The 20,305-nt window shown below is 34.8% G+C and overlaps 1 pseudogene; it reads right to left on the bottom strand.

Moving 5' to 3' along the window:
• Positions 1–1,642: 1,642 nt before the first annotated feature.
• On the bottom strand, positions 1,643–19,959 carry LOC146722900 (uncharacterized; annotated as a pseudogene).
• Positions 19,960–20,305: the final 346 nt, after the last annotated feature.

The following is a 20,305-nucleotide window of genomic DNA, read 5'->3' on the forward strand; positions in this document are numbered from 1 at the left end:
CACGATGCCCGAGTGCTCCGATCATCGAGAGTATTTGCTCATTTAGAGCAAAGGCACAGAGAAGGTGAAATAAATTCCTGGCTTATAGGTAAATAATTATATTGTAATAATGTAGGCTTTCCAACAATGACACAGAGCGACACAGTGTATCGTTCTATTATCTTTCAATACTAGTGAACAGCAAAGATAGAACGATACACTTGTCGCTCTGTGTCGTTGCTGGAAAGCCTACAAAATCCATAATAAGAATTATATTCAATTATATTCAAGCTTCAGTGAACTTCTCTTATAGTACTTATAATTTTCTTTAATTATGCATCTATCAAACAAAAATATTAGCGTTGGTTAAAGACTAACATTGTACGTATTTTAGGTGATTCTGCATATCCTCTTCTACCTTTTTTACTGACGCCACAATTAAATCAAGTAGAAGGAACTCCAGGCGCAAGGTATACAGATCATCATGTCCGGACTCGTGTGACTATAGAGCGATGTTTCGGCATTCTAAAAGGTCGCTGGCGTTGCTTACGGAAAGAACGAGCTTTACATTATTCTCCACAATTTGCTGGTAATTTCACTTTTTAATTCTATTTATTGTTTTATAATTTTCTTTATAACTTTTTTTCGTATTTTTAACTGCTTTTGCAACAGAATCAAAATGATCTACATTAAAATAATCTGTGGCTATGATTGCTCAAACTTGAAATTTCATTATAATAGTTCTAATGAAATTTAAAATTTGAATAATTATAGCGTAGAGATCATTTTAATCTGAATCATTTTGATCTGTCGCGAAAGTAGCCATGATTAAGTTTTATTTTGCTTTTACGTTATTTTATATGTTAGTTTAAGGTCACTATTTTATAATTTTACTATTTTTTGCAATCTGTATATATTGGTGAAATATTTTGTTATATAGCTCTCGTTGTTAATGCTTGCTGCATTCTACACAATATGGCAATTAAATGGAGAATTCCAAACGATGAAATATATCTGGATGAAATGGATATTGAACCACCGATACCATGTAATATTGCCGAAGAAACTGGAGAACAAACCCAAACTCGAGTGATTCAATGGTATTTTACTAATTAATTAATCCTTAATTCGATGTTATATTACTAGTATTTTTTTAGATTTTTTGTAATTTTATCAGTAATTTTAAGGTGCTTTTGAAACATTTTTTAAACAAATCTATTATTGAATTGTCCAACAAATCTGTACAATATTTTACGTAGAAATTAAGATGTATATTGAACGTATTGTATATTATTTTAATAGTGGGAATGAGAAAGTATATTATCTTATTTGTAAACAACTGTATGATAAATATATATGTTTATTTACATAAAAAATAGTGTACTTTATTTGTAAATTTTAATATATCTAAACAGGTTACACATCAATCAAGATTTTGGAAATTAAATTTGCAAAAATTAAATAATTAATTTTAGAATAACTAATTTTGTAATTAATAAGTAATTTTATAATTAGTAGTAAAATTATTTTCTAAACCATCTACATAATGGAGAGTGGCAAAGCAATTACTAATGATATTACAAAAAAATAATATAATTCTACAACTTAAAATAACATGTAAAATAAAAACTAATTAACAAAAAAATTGCACCAATTCTTTTAATATTTATGACAGACATGAAACTCTCCCGTGCAAACTTCCCATCAATGTACTTTGTTTTTCTTATTTTATTCCAAATATTGCGGAGCAACGGATCGAATTATATTCGTTAATTCATCTACCTTTTCAATCAACGATGTTAGAAGTTCGTTGCGTTCTTGGTAAGTTTCTTTTTTTAATTGTAACTCTTCTCTTGCTACAGTCAATTTTTCCTCTTTCAATTGTAATGATCGCTCCTGAATACTGCAATAATCCACGGTGTGCTGTTCAAATAATTGTTTAACATTCTGCTTTGTTTTCTTGTTACCGGTATCTAAAAATTAAATATAATTAATATCAATTTTTCTCAATAATAGACATCGAAAGATAAAATAACATAAAATAAAATAGTGTTAATATATCACACAAGAGAAGAGTCGTCAATAGTTATTAATTTTTGTTACCTCTGTCATCAGAATATTTCTTGTTTTTTGTTGACATTGTGCTGGAGTTGTGACAATGTACTTGTTTTGGAATCTGTACATTTTCTGTAGAAGCAAGTACATTGGAGGATATCTGAAACAAAACAAAATACCTTCATATACTTTGCAAGAAATACAATAGATACAGCGTAAAGAAAAAAAACATTATATATGTTATCATTGCACTTACATTTATTGGAAGATTCTCTGTATCATCATTTATTATGTCATTGTCAAAGAGATTTTCCTGAAATTTGTAAGATAAAATTAATATTAAAACTCTATAGTATATAATAATAATTTTAAAATTCTACAGTAAAATAATATTACTTCAGCATTGAGATGCAAGAAGGAAGTCGTATCTTGAGGTCTTTGAAAGCATGAAGTTTTTTGGATCTGTGAACTCTGCGAGGTCAAGAACTCTTTGGTGGTTTGCCAGTTCTGTTTAATTTTTTTGTTACCCATATCTAAAAGAAATTCAATATTATAATTAATATCAGTTTTCTTCAATAATAGATGTCAAAAGATTAAATAAAATGAAATAGTGATGATATATCACATAAGAAAGGAGTGGTCATTAGTAATTAATTTTCATTACCTCTGTCATCAGAATATCTCTTGTTTTTTGTTGATATTGTACTGGAGTTCTGGCAATGTACTTGTTTTGGAATCTGTACATTTCCTATAGAAGCGAGTACATTAGAAGATATCTGAAACAGAATAGAATACTTTTATATACTACTTTGCAAGAAATAGATACATTGTGTGAACAAAAGAAACATCATATATTATGATTGCACTTACATTTATTGGAAGATTCTCTGTATCATTGACATTTATTACATCACAATCGAAGAGATTTTCCTGAAATTTGTAAGATAAAATTAATATTAAAACTATAGTATATAATAATAATTTTAAAATTCTACAATAAAATAACATTACTTCAGCATTGAGATGCAAGGAGGAAGTCATATCTTGAGATCTTTGGAAGCATGAAGTTTTCTTGATCTGTGAATTCTGCGAAGTTGAGAATTCTTTGGTTTGCCAGATAGGAGAATCCTGCAGATTCTGTGACGTCAACATTTTTTTAGCGGTCAAGTAAGGAGAAGTAAAGTTATTATCGCCAATAGCTCCTCCTTCAGGAATATTAGACATTCCACTGGCTTCAGGTGTTAGAAATTCTAATAAATCGTCTTCGGAGGGGCTAGTGTCTAAAGTCTTTGGTGGTCCTCCTCCAGTGCCTGCTGAGTAACTTTTATATGTGGCTACTCGTTTTAACAAATTCGATTTCCAATCACGCCATGTCTGTAACAAAAAAAGAATAATCTTGCCATTAGTATTATGTAAAATAAGATAGTATTATGTAAAATAGTAACTAACAAGTAAATTATTTATTTAACGTATATATATTGTATATTTACCTTTGCCCATTCTTTTGGCAACTTTTGAGGACCGCAGCCTGCACAATTGAGATCTGATGTTATTTCCTCCCATAACTCGTCCTATAAAAAAATATGCACATATTTACTTGTAATTTTTATTTACAATTTATTACTTCTATTATTTATCGTTTTTAAAAATAATATTTATATCATAATAAAATAATTTATAAAATCATTTACTATTCTTTTTTTATTTTCGCGGTTATAACGTAATCTGCCTCTTCCAAAATCGGGATGAGATCGCATAAAGTTTATAAGTATTTGTTTCTGCTTCTCCGTCACATTCATTTTTGTTAAAAAAAGTTTTTGCAATAATGGCGTGATACTTTTTATTTGAGGTATTCACAGAGTTCTCTCCATCGATAGTTCTCTCCCACAATTATTTACATTATCACATTAGCAAATCTAGTGATTTCGTATTTTCACTTTGACGTTACAGAATCGCACGAATAAACTCACGTGAGATGAAAGTGCGAAAAACGAACGATCTCACTTAAATTACAGAATCGATCTACATGTTTATTAGAAAGAAAGGTTATGTTTTCAAGTCAGTCGTACATGACTTTAAGATAAGCTTATTATTAAATATTATGGAATTAATGGAAGAAATTGATGATATTGAAAATATTGATTGATCGTGATTTTCAAGTAGAGAACGTGTACGAAAACGATACATTCGTGATGGACTTAAAACCCTTTTATAATAATTTACAATTAAAAGACGCTATAGATTAATAAGGATTCCTCCTATTTGGAATATTAACAAAAATTAAAGAAGAAGAATTAGCAAAAATTAACAATCGTGGTCTGCCGGTTCCACCAGTACAATACAAATTGTTAAAATGCTTAAGATACTACGCAACACGCACGCACGCACGCACGCACGCACGCACACAGAGAGAGAGAAGTGTGTCTAAAAATAAATATAAATATATTAATAAAATTTATCCTTATTATTTTTTAATATTGCATTTACTGGATTATTTTCTTTTTCAGCATCATTAGTCTCATCACTGCTTGAGTCTGTAACATTCAATTGTCATTGTCATTAATTCTAAATTCTTATTTATAAACACATATGTTAATAGAAAATATCAATAAAATTAGTTATTTTATCATTTGTATGAAGTGTGATAATAGAATCATTATTAACTTCTTGGAAATCATCATCAATAAAGTCTATGCCCTCCACATTTTCAATTAATTCTTCAGGAATATAATCATTAATATTCTTTTTTGTCGTTCTGAAAAATATTTATCGTTACTATTTTTTCAATTTTTATTATAAATAAATAAAATAAAGATGAAATTACCTTCTAGTATTTTATCTGATAAATTTGATGAAAATAATGTTGGTGCAATTGTCATTAAATTGGGTGCTATTGCGGCAATGTCTGGGTCAATCTCGCAGATTTAGGTTCAGGTCCACCACCTGTTGATAAACGTGCATGTTTTTCCTGCGTAAGGACATCTCTCTGTACTGATTTTAAATTACTCCATAATTTTCTAAATTGAACGCTTCTCTGTAATAATTTATTACACTTTAAAATGTTAAAAATTAAATTACTTTGAATATAAAAAGTATTTAAAATCTAGCTTAAAAATGAAGCTATCTACCGCAAATATCATATTAGATTTTCTTCAGATATAATTAACGTTTTTATTTTAAGCATTTAATATACCTAATTAGAAAAAATTTATAGATTTCTTACCTTGTAACAATAGATATATGCATCGCAAGTTTGATTCCATGCTTCTTCTTTGTCTTTCAAAGTTGTAGCATCACTTTTTTTCAAGGAGAATATTTTGTTAAAATTTTAAGAAAGAATTCTCTTCGGGATCTATATAATGTTTTTTGCTTGACATTCTTTTACAGAAAAGTTTCTAACTTTCTAACAACTTTTCTAAAAACTTTCTAACAATACTTTAGAGTCTGCAATAATTTGATACATGAATAAATGGTATAGACATACAACTCGTTAAATTTTTCTATATTTAAACACATATTTCATTGGCTGATACATCAGAAAAATTCCGAAGATTACTGAAAGTAAATCAGATCATCTTAAGCACTAACTTCAGTAATAAAATCTTAAATAAAAGGAAGTGCTTATTTCTTTATGAAGATCGTCTCATTTTAATTAAAACTATGAATACATGAAGTCTCAAGTCATACTTATACAAACAAGACGATCTTAATCAAGAAAATCTTAAGACGATGTTTAAGCTTGGACTTATGAATACCGTCCAAAGTCAACTCTCTAAAATTTGTCTATTTTTTTGGATATTTTTTTTATTTTTTTGATTATTTTAAAATGTTGCAACGTCTTTTCCTGTGCCGAAACGCCAAGTTCGGACAGGGGAGCGTTCAATTTAAAGATTCTCCAAGTTTAACTAATAAAACGGTAAAAATCGGTATCAGAAGAGTTAATTCTTCGCCCTTAGGGGCGTTCATTAACTCACGGTAAAGTTGGGCGCCAGGCGCATGTGAACGCGCCACGATACTACTGTGAACGGTACTTAACGTCACTTCTCCAAAAGTCATACAGAGTCGCGGGTCTGTAGGAGTGATGGGTCTAGGGTTGAGAGAGAGGTATAGAGAGACATACACGTGGTGTTATAATTTGACAGATATATATATTTGACACTTAGGATTTACAATTTAACATCGGATACATACAATTGGATAATATAATTATGTAACCAACAGTAATATATAAACTAGCGGTAGGGAAACAAAAATATAATATAAAGATCTGCGAATAACGGTATTTCGAAATGGATCTACAAAATTCTTATTATTTATACAATATGAAACATCTTAGGTAATTTCGCGACAATTGTATACGAACGGGATAAACAAAGACAAAATCGGTAAACGTTATGATGGTCTAACTGATTCTCGCGGGCACGCGGTATAGACAGAGGTCACAATACGATACTCCGAGACACGACACGGTATGCAAAAAAAATATAACAACTAGATGACGGAAATTTTGTGACTCTCTCGCACGACTCTCTCGCCGAGTCGAAAACAATGAAATAGTTAACAAACTCGCGGAGACGGCTACACGCAAATTCCGAAAATCTAATAATCGAGCTTATAGAAAAAACGTGACTCTGACTATCTTGGTGACCCGAATCTATAATAATTATTTTCGAGACGATAGACTGTCGGCGGCACTTTTCGGAGAGGGCTCGCTTCGCGAAACGCAAAGTCGGCTGGCCCCGCGATACGATACTCCGAAAAACAAAAGAGAGAGACCGCTCTCTCACACACAAAACGATACGAAAAATGAGAGAGTGCGGTACTCACGGTAATCACGATACACGATCAATATCTACGGTACCAACCAACACGGATCTACGACTATTCGAGAGGCGGCTTACAGTTTCTGGCGGCGAAGTCGAGTCCTCGGGTCGCACGTTTCGGAGTCCTGGAGTCACCCTCTCTGGTCTTAAGGCACACCGAACAGTGGAGAGCCGGGCCTCGCGCGTCTCGGTACCTTCTTTTTCGCGCCGATCTTTTGCGCATTCCCTCGATGATAGGGTCGATGGCGGGGGCTCTAAGGTCTCCCCCCGCCTCCCCCTTTAGCTGAGGTAATTCTTACGACGGTAACGTATCGCTGTTTGAGAGGATTTTCCTCCGGGTTTCTTCCCGCGGCATCTCTCCTTCGGGAACAAGCGGGAGGCTGGCCGGGCCCTCCGTAGTCCCTCTTCAGGATCGGCCCTGTGGTTGATTTGGCTCCCGGAGTCCTCTCGGTATCTATAATGTTTTCAACGCCTAAATTCTGCGCGAGATATATCAAAGTAAATTACGGATACTTGATACTTAACTGCGCGAGGTCCCGCGCTCTCTCTCTCCTACGCTCGCTCCATCCTCCTTTCGCGCTGCGGTATTCCGGCATCCTCCTTCTCTCTCTTGCTGCGGCACTCCGGCATCCTCCCTCTCTCTCTTGCTTCACATGTCTCTCTCCGGCTGCTCTCTCGAGCCGTCCTTGTCGCTCTACCTACAAATCGGGTCGCACGCGCATCGACAGGCCGATGCTGCGTGCAACTGCGATTCTCGCAAGAAATACGGTAAAACGGAACACGGAAAAACGACGGATCGCACCCTCCCCGAAACGAGGGGCGCTCCAGATCTCCGCGGCCTACCTGATCGGGCTTTTCGCCCTTGTGACGGCGCTCCAAAAGCGTCACGTCACAATGTGTATTGTATAAGAAAATTATACTGAATTATTTGATTGTGGTAACTTTTAGGTATACTGCACTCGATATATTACATTTGTCAAAAGTATCAAGTTATTTTACGTTTATTGATAGAATTTTTGTGAAGATAGATATAATATATAATGACTTTAGCATGTCTCTCCAGATATAAGAAAATATCTCAAGTAAGAAGAAACTACTTCTAAAATATCATTCAGGGTAATAAAAGTTTTTATTGAAAAATATAATTAAAAAAAGATATATTGTGTTATGAGCAATAAGAATAGTAATGTTATAATATTAATTTGTTGTATAAAATATTATAATCTTTTTAAGGTTGATTACGATAGTGACAGCAAAAAGAGAGTTAGAAAGAAAAAAAAGTTATTGTGCAACCGGCGCGCGGAAAGTCGTTCTTTGATGGGATTTTAGAAAGGGCTCTTTCCACGCACCAGTCACACAAAATATCGTAGCCAACATGTGCGGATCGTAAATCGGCTGATCATGCGGAGTCACACTCGGCTTCGCCTTGTGCGCCAAACTTCCGCACTCTCGGCCGATTTACGATTCCCCGCACTTATTAGCTAATATACTATTAATATATAAAATATATATATAAAATTTTTCCCCCTTTTAGTGACACATATTCTTGATATGGGCAATATAAAAATCACTTTTTGTTACGTAAATTCTAATTGACTAATGGGTTTATTTATGCTCGCATATTCTATCAAAGATTTATTTCGCCGTAACTAAATAACACTCCTTAGGGGTTCTCATTTTACTTTATTTAACTTCTTTTTCATTCATCCAACTCACTCATATGCATTTATTATAATAATAATGTTTAGACATGCATAAATCGTTGACGTTGTATTTATCCGCTTTTTACAATATGCTACATTAAATAATAATATATTTAGACTATCTATATTTAGACATTCGCCTCTGGTTTTGAAATATTAATTCAAAATTCTAAATAAAATTTACCTAAATAGAATATAATATATATTTATATCGGCTTCCGGTTCCGGTAAGAGAGTGAGTGACAGGTGTGTGAAAGCGTGGCAGGTATTTGTGAGGAAAGAGTGAGAAAAGGGGTGAGGTGAATAGGAGATAAGAGGTGAGAGGGTGTAGAAAAAAGAGGAGGAGAGATTGAAAGGATAGGAGAAGATAAAGGGGTAAGGAGTTAGAAAGTAGAAAGTAGGAAAAGGTGAGACACGTGTACACGTAGACACGTGGAAGAAAGAGAGTAGGTGTAGGGAGTAGGTGCAGTAAAGTAAAAAGATAGGGAATTCACTAGGGAATTCACTAGCGAGTTGGAGCGAGTTGGAGCATAGAGTAGGTGAATCGAAGAAAGAAAGCGATAAGAGGGAAATGATTAATGAAGAGAATATTAGAGATAGGAGGATAGAGATCAATAGAGATAGGATGTTAGAGGAAGGGGGAAAAAAGGGAGATGAGGAAGAAATAAAAAAGAAGGCAGGGAGGCCGAGAAGAGTAGAGGAGTTAGGGAAGGAGAGGAGGAGCAGTATGGGATGTATAGAGGATTTTTTGAAAAGGAAAAGAGAAAAAGGGGGAGAGGAGGATAAGGAAGAAAAGGAAAGAAGACTAAGAAGGAGCAAGAAGACAGAAAGGCTGAATAGAGAGGTAGGGGGGATAGAAAAGGAGGAGTTAAGGAGAATGATGGAAGAGATAGGGGAGAAGATAACAGAGAAGTTAGGCGAGGAAATGAGAAAATTGAAGATAGAAATTTGGAAAAAGGAGGGGGAATGGAGAGAAGAAAGAAGAGAATTGAGAAAAGAGATAGAGAGCCTGGAGAAGAGAGTAATAGATTTGGAAGCAAGAGTAGAGGAAAGAGGAAGAAAGGAGGAAAGAGAAAGAGAGGGGGGCGAAGGAGGAAGTAAGGGGATAAACGAGACAATAATAGGAAAAGTGAAGGACATAGGAAAAAAATTAGAATGGAAGGAAAGAAAAGAGAGAAGAAATAACATAGTAATAAAAAGAATGGAGGAAGGGAAGGAAGGGGTAAAGGAAAGAGTAGAGAAATTAATGAAAGAGATAGGAGCGAAAGCAGAGATAGAATGGATAAGGATGTTGAAAGGAAAGGAGGGAAAGGAAGGTGAAATGGTGGTAGTAAAACTAGGAAGTAGAGAACAAAAAAGACAGGTAATGGAGAGGAAGAAGATATTAAGAGGAAAGAGGGTGAGAATAGAAGATGATTTAACATGGGAAGAGAGAAAGGTAAAATGGAGGCTAATGGAGATCGCGGAGATAGAAAGAAGGAAAGGAAACAATGTATGGACGAGCTATGGAAGGATAAAAAATCAATGATGTATGGTGGAGATGGGAAGAGGAGGAAGGTGTGCTTAAAAATTGGAAAGGAGAAATTAGAGAAGGTATAGAGAAAATGAGGGGGGAAGAAGGGGGTATGAAGACAGGAATGGAGGAAAAAAAGGGATAGAAGAAGGGAGAAGAGAGGAAAGAAGGAAAGGAGGAGGGGAGAAACAATAGTAAGAGGAGAAAGGAGGAAGGAGAAAGGGAGACGGAGGCAGAAAGGAGAAAGGAACAGGAGAGAAAGGAAAAAGGAGGAGAAGTAAGAGAGGAATGGAAGATAGGTTTTTGGAATGTGGCAGGGCTGAAGAATAAGGAAGAAAAGTTCTGGAAGGAAATAGAAGATTGGGAGGTGGTGGTGATGATGGAAACATGGATAGAGGAAAGGGGGTGGGAGGCGATTAAAAAGAGGTTACCGAAAGGATATAGATGGGAGAAGCAAGCAGCAAAGAAGAGAAAGAAGAAAGGAAGACCGATGGGGGGAATGATCATGGGGGTAAGGGAGGAGAGGGGGAAGATAAAAGTATCAGGAATGGGAGAAAAGGCGGAGGGAATAATGATGGCGGATTTAGAAGTAGGAAGAGAGAAGTGGAGGGTAATAGGCGTATACATCAACGGGGACATGGAAAGGAAATTGGAGGAAATGAAGGAATGGATGGAAGAGAAAGAAGAAAATAATTAGACGATTTTGGGAGGAGATTTCAACGCAAGGACAGGTAGAAGGGGGGGGGGTGATAGGAGGGGAGGAGGAAGAAGAAAGAAGATCGAAGGACAAGAAAGTTAATGAGGAAGGGAAGAAGTTGATAAAAGAGTTGGAAGAGGTAGGATGGGGAATTTTTAATGGAGGGATAAGAGGGGATAGGAAGGGGGAGTACACATACACAGGAGGAAGAGGGGAATCGGTGATAGATTACGTGGTGGGAGAGGATAGAGTAAAAGAAAGGATAAAGAGAATGGAGGTGGGAGATAACATAGAATCGGACCATCACCCATTGATTGTAACGCTAGAAAGAAGAGGAGGAGCTGAAAAGGGAAAAGGGGGGGAGGGAAAAGGAATAAGAAAAAGAGGGAGATGGACAAAGAGGGGAGGAGAAAGAATAAGAGAGGAAATAGAGTGGGGAGAGGGGTGGAAGGAGGGGATTGAAGAGGAGCTAGAGGAAAAAATAGGAAGAATAGAAGAGGAATTGAGAGAAGGAGAAAAAGAGAGTGGAGAAGGGAAAAGGAAAGGGTGGTGGGACGAGGAATGTGAGAAGAAGAGGAAAGAAGTGAGGAAAAAGTTAAGGAAATGGAGGAAAAAAGGAGGAGGAGGAGAAGGATATAGAAAAGTAAGGGCGGAATATAAGCTAATGTGTAAAGGAAAAAGGGAGGAGGAGAGGCTAAGATGGTACAAGGAGGCGATAGAGGCAAGAACGGAAGGAGAGGTATGGAAGATTATTAACAGGGAAAGGAAAAAGAGAGAAGGGGTGAATGAGGAGATAAAGGCGGAGGAATGGAAGGAATACTTTATGGATTTATTGGGAGGGATAGAGGTAAAAGTGGTAAGAGGAGGAAAAGAAAAAAGGGAGAGGGATGAGGAGCAGGAGATAAGCAGGGAGGAAGTGAAGAGGATGCTGGGAAAACTGAAGAAAGGAAAAGCAGCGGGGGAGGATGGGATACCAAGTGAGGTATGGAAATATGGAGGGGAGAGGATAGAAGAGTGGGTATGGGAAATGTGCAACAGAGTATGGAGAGGAGAAGGATGGCCGGAGAGGTGGAAAGAAGGGATAATAGTGCCACTGTTGAAAAAGGGAACGGGGAATAAAGTGGAAAACTATAGAGGAGTGACATTGATGCCAACGCTATACAAGGTATACGTGGGGATTTTAACTGAAAGGTTAAAGGAAGAAATGGAGGGGAAGAATATGATACCGGAGAGTCAGACAGGTTTTAGGAAGGGAATGGGGGTGATGGATAGTATCTATGTGTTGAATTATCTGGTGAATAAGAGGGTAAATAAGAAGGGAGGAAAGGTAGTCGCGGCATTTATGGACCTGAAGGCGGCGTTTGATTCGGTAGATAGGAAGGTGTTAATGGAGGCAATGAAGAGGAGGGGAGTGAGGGAGGGTTTAAGGAGTAGGATAGAAGAGGTGTACAGGGAAACGAGGAGTAAGGTAAGAGTGGGGAAGGAGGAGGGAGAAAATTTTTGGACGGCAAGGGGGGTGAGGCAAGGTTGCCCAATGAGTCCGCACTTATTCAGTTTGCTGATAGCGGATATAGAGGAAGTGCTAAGAAAAGGAGGTTGGGGGGGGGGTGATACTGGGAGGGGAAAAGGTGCATTGTTTGGCGTACGCAGATGACATGGTACTGTTGGCGGAGGATGAGGAAGGGATGATACATATGTTGGGGAAAATGGAGAGTTATATGGACAAGAAAAGGTTAGAGGTGAATGTGGATAAGACAAAGGTAATGAGGTTTAAAAAGGGAGGAGGAAGAATGAAAAGAGTGGAGTGGAGATGGAAAGGAAAAAGGTTAGAGGAAGTGAAAGAATTTACATATTTAGGGTATAAGCTACAGAGGAATGGGAGGCAGGAGGCGCAGGTAAAGAACAGAGTTAGGAAAGCAGGAGCGGTGATAAGACAAGTGTGGGGAATGGGAAAGAGAAAGTTTGCAAGAGACTGGATGAAAAGAGTATGGCTAATGGAAAGGTTGGTGGGGACGGTGTTGGAATATGGGGCGGAAATATGGGGATGGAAGGAGAGGAGAGAGGTGGAGGCAATGCAGGAGCGATGGATTAGGTGGACGTTAGGAGTAGACTGGTGCACGCCGGGGTATATGGTAAGAGAGGAGATAGGAAAAAACAAATTTAGGATAAGGGCAGGAAGGAGGGCGGTAGGGTATGAGAGGAAGTTGGAGGAAGGAAGGGGAGGAAGTTTAGCGAGGAAATGTTTTGAGGATATGAAAGAGAGGATAAGAGGAGGAAAGGAAAGAACGATGTGGGAGGAAGAGAGGGAGAAATTCTGGGAAGAAAGAGGAATAGAAGGGAAAGAGATGGAGGAAAAAAGGGGAAGGGGAGAGGAAGTATATGAGGGGTGGGAGCAGAAAGACAGGGAAAGGCAAAAGGAGGAAAGATGGGAGAGGATAAGAGAGTCGAGATATAATAGATGGTATGGGGAATGGAAGGAGGAGGGTTTACCGGAATACCTGAGAAAGGGATGGGGGGAAAGTAGATGGAGAAGGATAGTTAGGTTCAGAATGAACAATGAGATGAGAGGGGCAAGATACTGGGAAGAAGAGGAGAAAAGAAGATGTAGGTTATGTGGGATAGAAGAAGAAACATGGGAGCATGTGATAGGAGAATGTGGGGGAGAAGGGGAGAAGGGAAACTGGTGGGAAAGAATGAAGGAAATATTGCAGGAAGGAGGAGAAGGGGAAGGATGGATGAGAGAAATAGAGAAAAAGAGGGAAGAGGGAAGAACGGAAGAAAAGGGGGAGGGAGGGGAAAAGGAGGAAGGAAGTATGAGGAGGAGAATGAGTGAGGTATGAATGAGGTGGTGGAGAATATATGGGGAATCGGAAGCCGAAGCGAAGCGGTAGGTAGGGACGGCTCTTTCTCTCTCTAAAGTAGTAGATAAGTAGGTTAAGGTAGAATTAAGTTAATTGTAAATTAGATGTAAGAGTAGATATAAGTAAAGATTGTAAGAGCTTGTGTAAGGTTGGGGAACGCTCCTTCAAAAGCGCCTTCAATCCCTCAGGGGAAGAATAAAGAATTGAATTGAATATATATTTATATCATTAAATTTCGGGCGTTAACTTATCGTTAATTATAACATACAATATTCTAATTAACTATAAAGTTTTACATTTATAATATCTTATTTGGATATTAACCTTTTATTAATTAGTCAACTATTAGAGTTTATCAAGAGACACAGTAGTGTCTCGCGACCAGTTAAGGGCGTAACCGAGACACCGTGTATCTTAACGCGAGTCGGACATTTGAGTCTATTATAAATTTCGAATCCTCAATAACGGCTGAAGCAATCGAGTTTGTATTAGACTTAATCGATAGATTGAGTTCGAATTATATAATAAAAGTGTCTTTATTTCCACATGTTATTTGCAATTAAAGTTGCAGACATATATAGAGTTGTATAATGAATCAGTAAAAATTTAAATTTGCAAATGTAGAATCGTACTATAAAAAAACTTATCTTTTAAAAAAAAAGATAAACAAGATGCCAAGTCCATGCGCCATGTAAAAAAGTGTTCAACAAAAAAGTATTTTTAAATAAAAAAATCTATTAATTGACAAAAATTTATGTTCTAAAATTAATATATCTACAAAAAGTAATGTCCAAAAATTGCGCGAATAAATAAACATTTTTATAAAAAATTAAAATTTAAAAATTTATGCAAATTTAAAATTAATATAAAATAAAAAGAAATAAAAAAATTTTAGTTAAAAAAACTGGGCGCGCTGCTTGGTTACAAAATTACAATGCACCTTAATGTAACATTAATTAATTTAAACACAAAACATATTTTAACTGCAATGAGTTTAAAAGTAACAATTTTATTTTAATACCATTAGAATATTATTTAGCAGCGCGCTAAGTTTTTTTAACTAAAATTTTTTTATTTCTTTTTATTTTATATTAATTTTAAATTTGCATAAGTTTTTAAATTTTAATTTTTTATAAAAATGTTTATTTATTCGCGCAATTTTTGGACATTACTTTTTGTAGAGATATTAATTTTAGAACATAAATTTTTGTTTTGTTACGATTGTACATGGGTTTATAATCGATAATTTTTCATACAATTCTATTGTACATGGGTTTGCAATGTAGGATTCTACATGGGTTTGCAATGGTTAATTTTTCATAGGATTCTACTTGGGTTTGCAATGGTTAATTTTTCATAGGATTCTACATGGGTTTGCAATGGTTAATTTTTCATAGGATTCCACATAGGTTTGCAATGGGTACGATTCTACATGGGTTTGCAATGGTTAATTTTGCCTAGGATTCTACATGAGTTTGCAATGATTAATTTTTCATAGGATTCTACATGGGTTTGCAATAGGATAGGATTCTACATGGGTTTGCAATGGATAATTTTTGTTAATGGCGTGCCCTTTACTGGTCGCCTTTTTTTACCTTTTTTTAAAGGTGAGTTTTTAGAGATTATATCATTCATTTTTGTATATAATAAGGATCTTTAAATAAATAAGCAAAGAACCCGCCACCACCCCCGTCATATTTTAAAATACGACGGTCATCTTTGCTTATTATAGATAAAAATAACTATCTTGTATTTTAAGTAAAAAATATTTTTTTGCATTTCACGAATAATGCAGAATGTAAGCGTTGTCATAAAATTGCTAATATATTACGAAACCTTTTTTTATATAGGACTGATCGAAATACAATATTAAATGATTAAATAGTAATAGTCATAAACTTGATATTATAAAAATCTATTTAGGAAGAATTTTATAACTACTTTATTTTATATCGAATTAGTATTATTTATTACCTATTTTTTGTAAAAATATTATATAAACATCTTTAGCACCTCTAGGCTACTGCCTCTTTTTTACTTCTGCATCATCTATTTCGATCCAAATATTAGATAGTCCTTCTCTACATATGCTTACATAATGACCTTCATCGGTGCACGAACTATCATAAAGTATAGCACTCATCGTCTTGTACAATTGTCCCGCTTTAATACTTTAGTTGTTGGAACAGCACATAAATTAAATTTGTTTTCTGCTTTTATTAATTTACCATCTTGTGCTAAAAATAGTATTAAACGAATAACAATTATTTCTCTTGTTAATATTACTTTATTTTTAAATATTTGATCAGTTCTAGTACAATATTCACATGATTCGTTGTGTAAGTGAAACCAATGTGAAAATGTAGAATTTAATAATTCATTAAGATTACAACTTTTTTTTTTTAAATTATCAAGGGAAATTGAAATAGCAATATTATTTTCAACAATAGTTTTTGTATTACCACATGTTTTTTCATCGCTTGGTAAAAGTTACTTGATGTATCAAATTTGTAATGCAATTATATTTTTCGCAAAGTGCCGTAAGAAAATCGTACGCGTTTCGCGTCTTACCATACTCGAAAAATATTCTCCTAAACATTGCCGTATTGCATATGTATTTAGATTTCGCATTCCATTTTTATATCGATGGATTAATATACGTAAAACGTCTGTTTTATCGCAATTAATCAACTGCTGCCTAATAATATTTAAATGTAATAAACATTGCAATACTGTATTTGCATAACATGAAATCTTGTCTGTATTCTGAAAACCACGTATGATCCAAGCAGTGCTTTGAATTCTTTTATTTGAAACTGTATGTTGAATTTTTCGATCTGAATTTGATTTTTGAACAGAAGTAACTATGTTTGGTAACGCCCATGGAACATCTTTTACTTTACGACAACGTTCTTTTGACACAGCAATCATTTCTGCTTTCGGATTGTATATCTGTTTTAAAGATTATATTCAATAAATTAATACAAATTGTCGCTCGTATACTGAAAACAAAGTGATAAAAATAAGGTGATAAAGTGATAATAATAACTCTCAACTCTGCGAGTTGAGAGTTTAAAATGAGCTGTCTTTCTGTATTGTTGGTTTGTTATGTGTCATCCTTAATAACTGTTAATAAGTGGCAAAATTGTCAAGAAGGACGATGATAGCGCCTACGGAACGGGTTAATTTCTCGCATATTAACGATGAAACTATCCGAGATCTGAACAAAATCAGAGATCATATCGAGGCGAACATTGTTGGACAGGACGGATTAGAACACGCGTTAATTGCTCAAAAACTCTCGATTCTGAATAACTATAATTAAATTTCGATATTATGTGAATTTGTATGAATTTATATTTCAATAATTATACTGAAGAAGACCGCGTGCGGTCGAAACGTTTATAGAATGATTGTAATTTGCGTTAGTTTTAATATAATGACTGTAGTTTCATAATTTATACATGTAATAAATGGTAGTTGACTGAACATCTCGAATATTCAGCTCGATAAGTTGGCCTTATTTTTATCACATTATATTCAATAATAGCTTTTTCGTTAGCTATTACTGTTGAAGGATCAAAGTTTATTAAATGCACTCCTTCTAGAGATGTTACTCGCGACAAGGCAACATAAATTTGACCACAACTAAATACAGAGTTGCCAATATCCATAACAACACTTTGCAAACTTAATCCTTGGCTTTTATGAATAGTGATGCCATAACTTAAAGATAATGGAAATTGTTTTCGAATCACATACGCTCTATCCAATACCTGAAATTTAGCCGTTACTCTTTCAATTTCATATTCTAAACCTGATGGTAAAAGAAGTTTAATCTTTTCTACGTCATCAGTAGATGTTTCTCGTACAATTAAAATTACTTTAGCAATTGTACCGTTTACAAGACCCAAACTGGCATCGATGTTACGCCGAATCATAACTTTTGCTCCAATTTTAATTGTAATTTGTTTTGAAAGTCCAGCTGTTCGAGAACTATCATCATCGTTATTTGACAATACTTTTAATACTTTCTTTTTTACATATGATGTACAATCAATCGTATCTTCAGCAATTAATAATAGTTCTTTGGAAGTAATGCGACTTAACATTGCATTATTAAGGACATCACACATATTACAAGTAGGAAATAAACAAACAATGTCCGATGATAAACTGTTAATAAAATCACATAATTCATTTAATCTAGATTCGAAAGAATCAGCTTTGAAAGATATTTTTCTACTCTCTAGAATTTTACAATCAGATTTTGTCACTAAACCAATACGAATTCGCGACAATAATTCACGGTATGAATTATCTCCTTATGCTGACGCATATTGATTATCAATTCATCATATTCAAATAATGTAATCCATAAATTAACAGCATTTAAAGAACCAAGATAATTAGCAGTTTTTTGATCGGATAAATGTGTAAAGATAAGATCTTCGCGTACAGGAGGCAATTGAAGCAAGTCTCCGAATAAAAGAATATGCTTTCGACCAAACCAACCATCATCGCAATCACTAGTATCAAATATCTCAGACAATCAAAGATGAATATATATTAAAGTCAAATTAGATATCATTGACACTTCATCAATTACGAAAAGAATAACATCTTTAAGATCTGTTCGTAAAACTTTTAATACACAATCAGATAATTGTTTATACTTAGGAGTTTGACCATGTTCAACGGGTAATTGAAGCAATCTATGAACTGTCAAACCATTTATATTAAATGCTGCTATACCAGTAGGTGCTGTTACAGCAGTATCTTTGTTGAGATTTTGTTTTATCCAGCATTTAATAGTCTTGATTAAGAAACTTTTTCCAGTACCACCTTCTCCGCTAACATATAATCGTAATATTGATTTATCGGACTCTATAGCATTGGTAACTTTATCAAATACTCGTTTTTGATCCGTATTTAATTTTACTATCATGTCAGATACATCAATTTCTTGAATTGCTCTATCACCAAGATCTTTAAAATCTTGCATTGCTTCACCAGCCTCTATATTTTGAATACCTATTGCATTTTCAGGATCATCCTGAGACTGTTGTTTTTGCAAATCGTCATCTAAGCATTGCTGAACTAACTGTTTTGCAGTTTCAAATGCTTTTTGCAATTCTTATAATTTTTCATAATATTGCAATGCTTCTACAAGATGCAGTTTTACTTTGTGAAACGATTCGGTATAAGTATCGCATTCATTTTTAAGATCCTCTAATTTTCGCCATGGTTTAAACATAAGCAATAACGCAAAGAAATAATTTTCCGGCTGTGTATTAACATTATATCTAAAATGATTAATAAGATATCCGCGCTGTCGCCGTTTAAGATAACACAACCATTACCTATTTTATAATATTCAATAAACTTATTTTTCGGTTTGATCTTTGAGATATCGTACCACTGTGCAAATTCATAAAGAGACGTATTTTCTAATTCGTTTGGTCTATGTGGATAATGATCATCTGTCAAAGATTGATAAAATATATCTGTAGATTCAGAATCAAGAGCTTCAATTTCTTTACGACTTTTTAATTTTCTATATCGTATTTGATTAACATCTAACCATCTGATGGTTGTATTTCGATCAGTTCCATACAAAGGAATACCTAACAATATATCAGCAGCTTCGAGAGCTCCACATTCTCTATTATTCGTAAATCGCAAAGCAATATTCCAAAGATGACTCGCTAATAATTTATTTTTGTTATCCTTACTATCAAGAATATTCTCAAATAATTCACTTTTTCCCGCTTTATTCATATATTTAGTAACATACCAGGTTAGCAGCGATGATTTTTTACCAATAAATTGTATATCCATATTACCTTTCCATGCAGTAAGAAGAACAGGATTATAGTCATTTATATTACCTTCATTATCCGTTCGAGGAAGATCGTAAAGTCTACTTTTATGTTTCAATTGTTTTCTACCGGCTATCGAAGTTGCCACATCCCTGATATTCAAAGTTTCAGTAACGGGACGAGGAAATCCAAAAACGACATCGACGAATAACTTTACGTCCTACTTTTTTAGAACGAAGACAATAATCATTATGTGTATGTCGCTGATGCGTATCAACACGTCTGTACAACAATGGCGAAATATTTTGATCCGGTATTGTGCAGCTTATATGTTGTGAAATAAATTTGGAAACTTCCTCAATAGTAGATTTACCGAAAATTGGTGCATTTTTAATTCAAATTAATAAGTGAAAATGTTGTATACCTCTACCTTGATATTCTCGTCGCCAGAAATAGTACGTTACTTCTCCAATTGGATGATCTTTAGACCTAATGAAGTCAAGCATTGCCCGAAACTTATTATCGAGAAACCTGGATGTTGATACTGGATCTCTAACAACGAGTGCGCTAACGCTTAAGGAAGCGTCATGCCATTCATTTACTTCACGAATATATTCACCTAAATCTTCCCACAACTACTCACTTGGACTGAGTGTTAAAAACCATGTCGCAGGTCCATAATGTTGCGTCATACAATTTAAATCGTTTCTCGATTTACACTAATATTGCTCCGTATTTCGAAGTGTGGCAAATATTGTACTCAAATTAGATTCCAACAATTTTTTCGACATTACGTCTAGGTATTCTGCAGCTGTATAACGAAATCGCGGATTAGTTACATTCATTTTATGA

Source organism: Nylanderia fulva, unplaced genomic scaffold, assembly GCF_048542155.1.
Source record: "Nylanderia fulva isolate GAGA-0341 unplaced genomic scaffold, ASM4854215v1 Scaffold258, whole genome shotgun sequence".
In the NCBI taxonomy this organism is placed as follows: domain Eukaryota; kingdom Metazoa; phylum Arthropoda; class Insecta; order Hymenoptera; family Formicidae; genus Nylanderia; species Nylanderia fulva.